The sequence below is a fragment of the Cryptomeria japonica genome, chromosome 3 (genome assembly GCF_030272615.1).
Source record: "Cryptomeria japonica chromosome 3, Sugi_1.0, whole genome shotgun sequence".
Lineage (NCBI taxonomy): Eukaryota > Viridiplantae > Streptophyta > Pinopsida > Cupressales > Cupressaceae > Cryptomeria > Cryptomeria japonica.
Window position 1 is genome coordinate 184,274,570 of NC_081407.1, and position 9,874 is coordinate 184,284,443.

The following is a 9,874-nucleotide window of genomic DNA, read 5'->3' on the forward strand; positions in this document are numbered from 1 at the left end:
ACTCTTGTCCTTCTTGATAGACTGAATATTTAACATTAATTGGCTCCATACGACCTCACATAGGTCATAATTAGCATTTTCAGCTATCATCCTATAAGCAGTATGCAACACTACTGATGGAACACTATTCAGTCTACTAGAATAAAATACGCAGTAGCCTATAACCATAGCTACCAATTTCACTACTAGGTCCCTGATATTGTTGATAGAAAAAGCTCATTTATTGGATGTTGATCTGGTTAGAGAATATACTCTCTTTTGAGATACGCCTTAGCATAGGTACTTCACCGATTGAGTAAAAACTAGTTACAACCTGAATGGCTTCCTTGGTTATTGTATGAATTCTCTCTAAGTACATGTTCTCACCATGAAATCGACTCAAGACAATTCAAATATGCTCTTCTTCAAAATCTTCAAGAAAGTGAGCAGCATTGTGGAAACCTTTCTCAAAAACCCTAATATACTATGTTTGAATTTTCCGGTTCTCATCACAAAGTGATTTCAACTGAGTAGATATTGATAGTGACCCTAGATCCTCAATCTTGCAATCAATATAAGTGGACAAATCTCCCCTAACAATGAAACCACTAGGAACTTGTGATAATGCATTATAAGACACAATCTTATATGCTTTTATAGCTTCCATAGGTTCAGACGTGATCATTAATTTCCCTACTGACTTTGAAGACGATGCCATTGCAAATAAACTAGATTTCATAGCAAGAATTTCAAGAAATACCTTATTTCGCACAGGCTGCCTCATTTATTGGTTCAATTCCCTAAGTGCACACTAGTTCAGTCTTTCGCAACCTTCAAATCAACTCGAACACACAAATCTTAATATAACTTCAATTGAATTCAGCTAACAAAATCTTCTAGGTTCTGCAAGCGCTCAAAATTTTTTCTCGAATGTGTTAGGGTAAGAATAACAAAGTAAAAACTCACTTTTACCCTTTTAAACAACTGCATTAAATGCTCACCTATTAGGGTTACAAATCCTAATTACACCGCTCAAGGAAAAACCGATTGATAACTAAATGATAAAAAGTTATCAAAATTTCATGCGTTCAATTTCTCCTACCACATATTCACTTCAAGGGGTCTAGAGGTGGATTTATCGTTAAGCTCTCCTTAGCCATATGAAAAGGATTAATTCACTGGTTTAGGATTCTCTTCACTATGTGAAGGAATAATCTGTTCTCTAGGTGAATTATTGCTTTTCTTCTTCCAAGTTCGATTCATTTCTTCTCTTGTTTCTTCAACATTAACTTTCTACTTTCCTTTTTCATATTTAGAAGGGTTGACCAGTTGGTTCTTCCTGGATCTGAAGAATTTTGCCAAGTGCCCAAGTTTGTTACAGTGATAGCAGGCCATACCAGATGATTTCCAAGGTCATGCATTTCCTCTCCTGATTCTTCTTCTATAGTTCATAGCCACATGACAAAAGTTATCACAGATAGTGTAAATGAAATTTGTTACCTTTTCCATCTAAAATGGACTAAACTGGTTGTTGTAGGGTCTTTGCCAGTTCATGTTGACCTAGTTGTCAAAATTCCTCATCCATTTACTATTTGGTCTTGTATGCATATGCGGTACAGGATTATTTTCTCCATATTTTTACTCAACTTATCTATGTCCATACATTCCACATGTAAAGCAATGACCTTAAAATTTATTAGACACATACCTAACATTAGTATTGTAGCTTGCATTTCTCTTAGGTTTGTCTTTACAAATATTTGCAGTGTGACCAGGTTTATGGCAACCAAAGCAAACAGGTTTAAAGACCTTCTTACTGGTAGGTTTCTTGATCTTAGGAGCAGATTTGTTCTTAAGAGTGTTTCTCTTTGTACCAGATGATTCTCCTTTCTTAGATGTGTTAAAACCAACTCCAGAGGTATCACCTTTCATCCTTTGTGATTGAATTTGTTCTTCTAGCAAGGTAGAACTCTTGTTGAACTTTTCCAATTTCTCATTGACTTCGGTGAGCTTCCTTGTAAGATCTTCATTATGTTTTGACAGGTTCTCTCTCAGAGATGATGCTAGTTCAAGATCTAGCTATAAGTTCCGCTTTTCTTCTCTTTTTGCAACCAAATGCTAGTGACATTTTCTCGCTTGATCTTGACAATGTATTGATCTATTTCCTTTATAAGGTCTTCAACTGTTCTTCTTGCTTCCAGTTCCTTACTCATGCAGATAGTAAGACCTTCTAGCTCTCTCCTTATATTTAGTTTCTCACCGTTTAATTTTCCAAGTTCCTCGGCTAAAGCATCAATATTGGCCTCATCTGAATAATTATTATCAGGTATTTCCAACAGTTGATCAGTTAGCTCTCTCCTTTTGACTTGTGAAGCTTTCAGTTTGACCCTAAGAGTTTCAAGCTCATTTCTACTAGCTTCAAGCTCTCTAGCCATCTCAAAGTAGCTCATGTCCCCCATGGTGGTTTCAAGGCTCCCTTCTAAGAGATTAGGCTTTAAAGAAGTTTGTCTTTGATACCAAATGATGGACTTGAAAAGTACTAAGAGGGGGGGTGAATCAGTGACACCAAAAATAAAACTACTTCAAACACTAATCGGTACATGAACTTAACAAAAATTTTAAACACAATGAATGCAATCCAAAATGATATAACAACATCCATAATAAGTAAAACATCCACCATAACACAAGTTTTTGTACATGGAAAACCCAAATACGTTAAAACCATGGTGAGATGGAACTCACAAGTTAACTATCTACAGTAATAGATAACATATGAGTTAAGGTCTACAAAGTGCTCTGCTAGGAGCGAATCTTGTTATAGATCCCAAAGATTGATTAAAAGCTATACCCTGTGAAAGGTAGTACCTTGTTAGGAGTAACCTAGGTGGAGGATTTCTGAATCCAAACTAATGGATCACCCTGTTAGAAGAATTGAATAATGAAGCTTGTTAGATCTTACCTAGTTAGGGGATTTTTATTGTGTTGTAATTGTTAGAAGACAATAGGATTTGTTTGATCTATCTGAGTAGCACAATACTGTGCATCTTAACACTTTTGTCTTTCGCACACAACATATAACTTTCACTCATATAACATAATTTATTGTGATGTTAGTATATAGACATTTAGATTTCATGTCGGCCTAAAGAAATCATACTGCAATTACCTAGGTGCAGTGTATCTGGTCAAGTGATCATAACTCATCACAAAAATACTGCCGAAAATTGTTGGTGGTGATAACTCATCACACAATCTATGATTACCGGTAGGAACACTAAATAGCAGTTATAGTTAAACCACTTGACTTTGATGCTTTTGAGATAGTCTACGCTTAATCTTCATGTTGATGTTGAGACACATATAACCAAGTGGTTATCTCCATGCATACATCGGTTGTCACCAAATACCGATTGTAGTATAAACAACTTGAGGTCATACCGGTAGAAAATATAAACATATGTGTGTGTATGTGTTTCATCAATGACAACATATGATGAACTCATTACAATCATCATCAAGCCAACATTATAGACTATAAGTAGTAATATACATCTATTTCAATTATTGCATTATTTATTCTTTTGAATAAAAGTAATAAATCAATTTAAGATTGATATCTATTGATGTGGCATGGACTTTCCCCACCTATCTTGTAATTGGTAGTTAGTTTTAGTTTAGATCTAGGCACCTAATTTAAGCTCTAATTAAACTCTTTTAGATCCACAATTTTAAGGTGCCTAGTTTGTTACTAATATTTACTCTTAAAACTTTATTTAGGATTAAGAATTATTATTACATACATTTTCAACATGGAAACCCTATTCAAAGACTCTGTAATTTTGATAAATTTTAGAAATTAAACAATCAATCTTGCTATTTTATGAATGTTGTTTTTATACTGGTAATTGTATATTTATTTTAATTTTTTAAATTGAATAATTTGTGAAATCAATTTTTCATTGTGTTTTTACATAAAGTTGTTGCAAGTTTGCATAGGATGAGTTGTTGGTGTGTTGTCATTGATGTCAGCATGCTTTTTTCTATCATTGGTGACTAGTTGTAAGTTCAACAAGGATGTTGAATCTCTAAACGCTGATGAGAGAAAATACAGATCAATAATTTTAGGATTATTGTACCTAACTCCACTAGATTTGATATCATGCATGTTGTTTGTTTTGTAGTTAGATTTGATCAAGATCCCAAAGATACAAATGTTGTTGTTGTGAAAAGAATTTTCAAATACTTAAAAGTAACATAAGACTATGAATTGTTGTATCCCAGAAGATCTAACTTCACTCTTATTGGCTATACTGATGTAGATTGGGCTAGATGTGTGGATGCTGATAAAAGCATGTAAGTGGGGGTGAATATTTCCTTAGACCACGATTAGTTGCTTGGTAAAGTAAGAAACAAGATTCAATATATTTGTCTACTACTAAAGATAAATATATTGTTGTTGCAACTTGTTGTACACAAGTATTATGGATGAAACAAACTCTGGAGCATATTGGAATATTGTTTGATGAGACAATTTCTATCTTTTGTGACAATACCGGTGCAATAAATATTTATAAGAACCCAATTTCATATTCAAGAATGAAACACATTTCAATCCAATATCAATTCTTATGGGAGAAAGTTTTGGAGAATGAGGTGAAGCTTGATTATGTACCTACAAAAGAAAAAAATGATGATATCTTTACTAAAGTATTCTCTAAGGATACTTTTGAATATATCCAAGAGAAATTGAGGTTTATTTCCCCTCCTATGAATTAAATTCATATAGATGTGCATTAGTCCAATGAACTAAATGAATAGTATTATTCTAGACTAATGATTGGGGCTTCCTCTTAGGGAAAGATAAGTGCAACTGTGATATTTTGAGGAGCTCAACAAAATGAGCTAATAGTTGTTGTGTTTGGATCTTTGACCTTGATGGAAAATGGGGAGAGAATGCAAAGATTATCAAAATGTCAGAGAAAATGAGAGTAACAAGTGTAGACACCTAAAATTGTCCAATCTAATTAAATAAATATCTTTATTTATTTAATTACTTTAGCCTAATTCATCTATTAATTAAATAAATCCTTATTTATTTAATTAATTCATTTATCCTCTTCTAGCCTTATTTCTCATTTAAATAAATACATTTATTTATTTAAATTATCCTTTTTCCTAAATTAAATAAATATCTTATTTATTTAATTGATCTCACTCCCTCTATTAATTAAATGAATCTTTATTTATTTAGTTAATTCATTAACCTTTTCTACCCATGACACATGTCATTCATCTCTTAATTCATACACTACCTACCCCTTTCATTATTTTATTATTTCTTTTACCTACCCTCTAATCATAGCCGACCTCCTTTTACACCTCTCAATCTTATCCCTCCATTTCATATAGTGTCTTCCATATAAGGAGATGCTTCCTTCATTATCAAACCCCCCCGTTGACTACTTGACTACACTATGCTTTTGAACATAGGCGATCCTACTTGCAACCACATTTCCATTCTTTGTTGAGCTCTTGTGCACACATAAAATCTGAGAGCAAATATATCAAGTAATATCAATGGAGATAGGAAGAATGGAGATTCAAACCCTATTGGACAAGTGATGGTATAATCTTTGTGATTTTATTTGATTTGCATTGTCTTAGGTAATCTTCATATGTTATGGTGGATCTTTGTTGTTGTTAGGCTAGGGTTTTGTGGTTGAATTCATTTAGCCTTTCAATATCGTTATTATTGTTAATCCATTTTCACCAGATACATTTTGGCACACCCCGTGGGACATGTATTTTTGTTAGATCTATGTTTTTTGCAGATTTTTCTAACCCTATATTGTTGTTTTGTAAAACAATTTGGAGAATAATCTTGTGCAGCTAGGGTTTTGGACACAAAATCAAGATCTTGGAGAGATTTGATCATATCTCGCAAATGCCTTGGAAATGTTGCACCAAATGTTTTTTGTAGGTTGGAGAAAGTATCAGAAGCTCTCAATCCAAAATTCAGAATTTTTGAAGCAAAGTTTCATTTTCTATGAATTTTTTATGATTTTTAATAAAAAATTAATTGTGAGAGCAAATGAGAGAATTTTTTGGATTTTCTTACATTTTTGGAAATCTCTCATAATTATACACAAGATCTGTTCTTTGTGATTTTAATTTTGATGCAAAATATTTCCTTAAAAATTAGATCTTGAAAAATTAGTGTTTTTCCTTATTTTGATCAAATCTCACAAATGGCTTTGAATTTTGGAATTAATTTTTTTTTGCAGGTCAGAAACAGTATCAGAAGTATTCAGTAAAAATTTCAAATTTTTTGGATTATTTGTTCAATTTATATGAATTTTTTATGAGTTTTCATAAAAAATTAATTTTGAGAGCAAATTAGCAAATTTTTTGGGTTTTCTTACTTTTTTGGAAATCTATCAGAATTATACATAGGATCTATTCTTTGTGATTTTAAATTTGATGCAAAATAATTTCTCAAAAATCAGATCTTTGAAAATTAGGGTTTTACATTATTTTACTCATATCTCACAAACTGCTTAGATTTGTTGCAGGAATTTTTTTATGTAGGTTTGGAAGACTATTAGGACTCTCCAGTAAAAATTTCATATTTTTTGGATTGATTTTGCATTTTATATGAATTTCTTATGATTTTTAATAAAAAATTAGTTTTTGGAGCAAATTAGCAATTTTTTTTGGATTTTCTTATATTTCTAGAAATCTCTTGAAATTTTACAGGTGGTCTTTTTTTATGATGAATCGGATCTTTGAATTGGTCAACAAAATGCATTGTTGAAGGCCCCTATTTCACAAAGCCTTTTGGATCTAAATTTTACCTAACTTGTGTGCTTGTAGGAAGGGTTGATTATTTCAAACAATCCAAACTACTAATAAATCTTTGTTGCAGGTCCTTGGCAAGGGTTTTTGGATTTTTATTGTGTGCCTTGTTTTCATAGACTAGCAAACACTTCAATTGGTGCATTAAAATTGAATCATTGTCTTTTGTGTCTTGAGCAATAGGCTCTTTTTGTTTAATCTTTAGAGGGCCTGTCTTCCTGTGTGGTCATTAGGACTACTAGTGAGAAGAGAACGACCTAAGTGGTAGCAAAAGAAAAGCCATCTTCTTCCAAACCACTATAAATAACTGTATTCATGGTGAAAACTATGAATAACGTGTGCTGATTAGTTCATACCGACACTATGTCTCCCCATAAACCTGTTTGATCAAATTTATTTGATCATTTGTAGGGCGTAACCCCTACCGATTGGGAGCCTTTTGTATTTATAGAGCTGAAAGTGCCGCATGTATTGCCCCACGAGCGGATGCCCTTATTAGTACCTTTTTTTTTTAGAAGCCCAAATCCTTCTAGTTGTTGGGGCAGGAGGTCGGACCTCTGGTAGCAGCCCACACACATACGGTTCTTAGTAGAGATACAAGTTCACCACAGGGAGTTTTCATGGGGACTGATGCTTGGCTGACCCAAGAAGTGAATGCCAAGGGTGGAGCCAGTGAGGTCAAGCATCGAAGTATCTGCTCTAAATAGCGTAGCCTTGGGGGTAAAACCTCATGTGGGATCAACAACTATTGTCTTGGCCAGCCATAAGAATTGTGCTTGACTTATTTTAAACATTCAAAACATTCAAGACCAAACAACAAAACATTGTGTCTTTTGTGTCTTCAAGTGTATGCAAAACATTTTTACATCAAACAACACACTTTTCTTGGAGTCATTTTGAGTCTAAACACTAGCAAACATTGAGTCCTCATCAACATTGTGTCCTCTTGTCACGAAAAATATTCAAACATTCAGATTTGGTCACAACCAACAACTTCACAAATTGGAAACATTTTACAGTCCAGCAAACAAGAGCAATTAGTTTCTGAATTCTTGAGCTTCCTAGGTTATTTCTCCAGGTTTTCATCTAGCATTCAACTTGTCTTTGGGTCTCACAAAGTCCATCATTGCTTTACATCTTGCATTAAATTTACATTTGTCTAAACTTGAGTCAAAAGGTCACTTGCTTGTCCTCATCATACTTTGTCAACACACTACATACAACAACATTTTTCTAAGTGGTCCCTCATCAAGGTCTATCACCTTTGGGTCTCATTTGGTCTTACTTAGAGTCAAGGTCAACTTACCTCATCAAGAGAAACTATCCTCTCTTTGGAAGTCACACTTACTCTACTACATACATACTTGGTGTTACACTTTGGACATTGCAAGTATACCTCAGATTCATTTACATTCCATCCAACTCTTGGTCTTCCATACTTTTTTCATTTTCATCTAGTCTCCCACATCTCGGTCAATACCTAGTTCATGGTTGAAACTCGTCTTCAAAAATCTAGGAGAGAAACTAAAGAGGCTCAAGAGTCCGCAAACATGAGTTCTTACGAGTATGACAATGATATCTTTTTCAATTCTGATCATACTACATTACCTGACATGGATGCCTATAGAAACATTCCAAATGTTGAGAACATGGACACTACAAACAACAATGATACACACAATGATGATATGGACAACTTTTCAATACATTCAGCAGAAGTGGAAGACTCCATTATGAATCCTCATTTCAATCGATTGGTTGAGGAAATAATGAGGAGAGATAGACAATATTTCTTACAAGTGATGGCACAAAGTGGAGCCAAGATACCTCATGATTTTGACATGTCTCAAATAATGGAAAATTGACCTTTGCAACAAACTCACTCCAACATGGATCAAAGGAGGCCTAATAGTGGAGGCAATAGAAGACCACATCTTGTGCCTGAATCACCATCATCTTTGTTTCAAAAACCAGAGGTCCCACATACACATGGTCAAGCATATGATACTCACCTTCGCAAACCATTATGGAAGTCTTATGCAAAGAAATATGCTCAATCACATATCAATGCTAAGGATCAACCGCCAAAGCAATTGGATATTCAAAGGCATGCTCAAAATTTGGACACAAGGAAACCGCGTGTCAAATTTGGGGGCAACACATTAGAACATGACATGCCTGTAGAGTATGGTATACATGGACAAAATAGATATTTTGTTCCTCAACATGAATCTATACCAAGTGGTCCATATATGCAGCATCACTATAGACCTCCTCCATATGAACATGTGTATGATCAATATCATCCATATATGCAACATGCTCCTCCTCCAATTGGTGCCTCAAGCATGGGGTATGGTCCAAGAAGTCGATCTCCACCTAAGAGCAATTTGGAGCAACAAATCAGGGACTTACAAAAGAAAATGGAAGACATAAATACACCGAAGCCAACATACACAATGAGAGACATATGTCCTTATCCATTTGACAAGAGCATTCCAATGCCTACTTTTCCTACATACTTTGTGACACCTAAGTTTGATAAGTATAGAGGAAAAGGGGATCCTAAGGCACACATAAGATAGTTTTTCATAGCTTGCATTGAGGTAGCTTCAGAAGAGACATATTTGATGAGATTATTCCCACAAAGCCTAGGCGATCAAGCTATGGAATGGCTCTCCCAACTTCCACCTGGAATTAGGTCATGGGGTGACTTAGCAGAGGCATTTATTCAACATTTCTCCTACAATATAGAGATAGATATATCAGTCACTACTTTGTGCAACACCAAGCAAAAAGAGGGAGAGTCGTTTGCATCATTTTTACAAAGATGGAGGAATCTAGCTAGCAGATGCTCTTGTGAAATTCCACAAAAACAAATGGTAGAAATGTTCACCCAAAATGTTAACAAATAGATTGGTTATGACTTAAGGAAAGCTTGTTTGTCCACCTTCAAGGATGTCATTGAAAAAGGCTTAGCAACAAAGAAGGTCCTAATTGAAGAAGGAGTCATTAAGATATTCAAGGAAAACAAAGA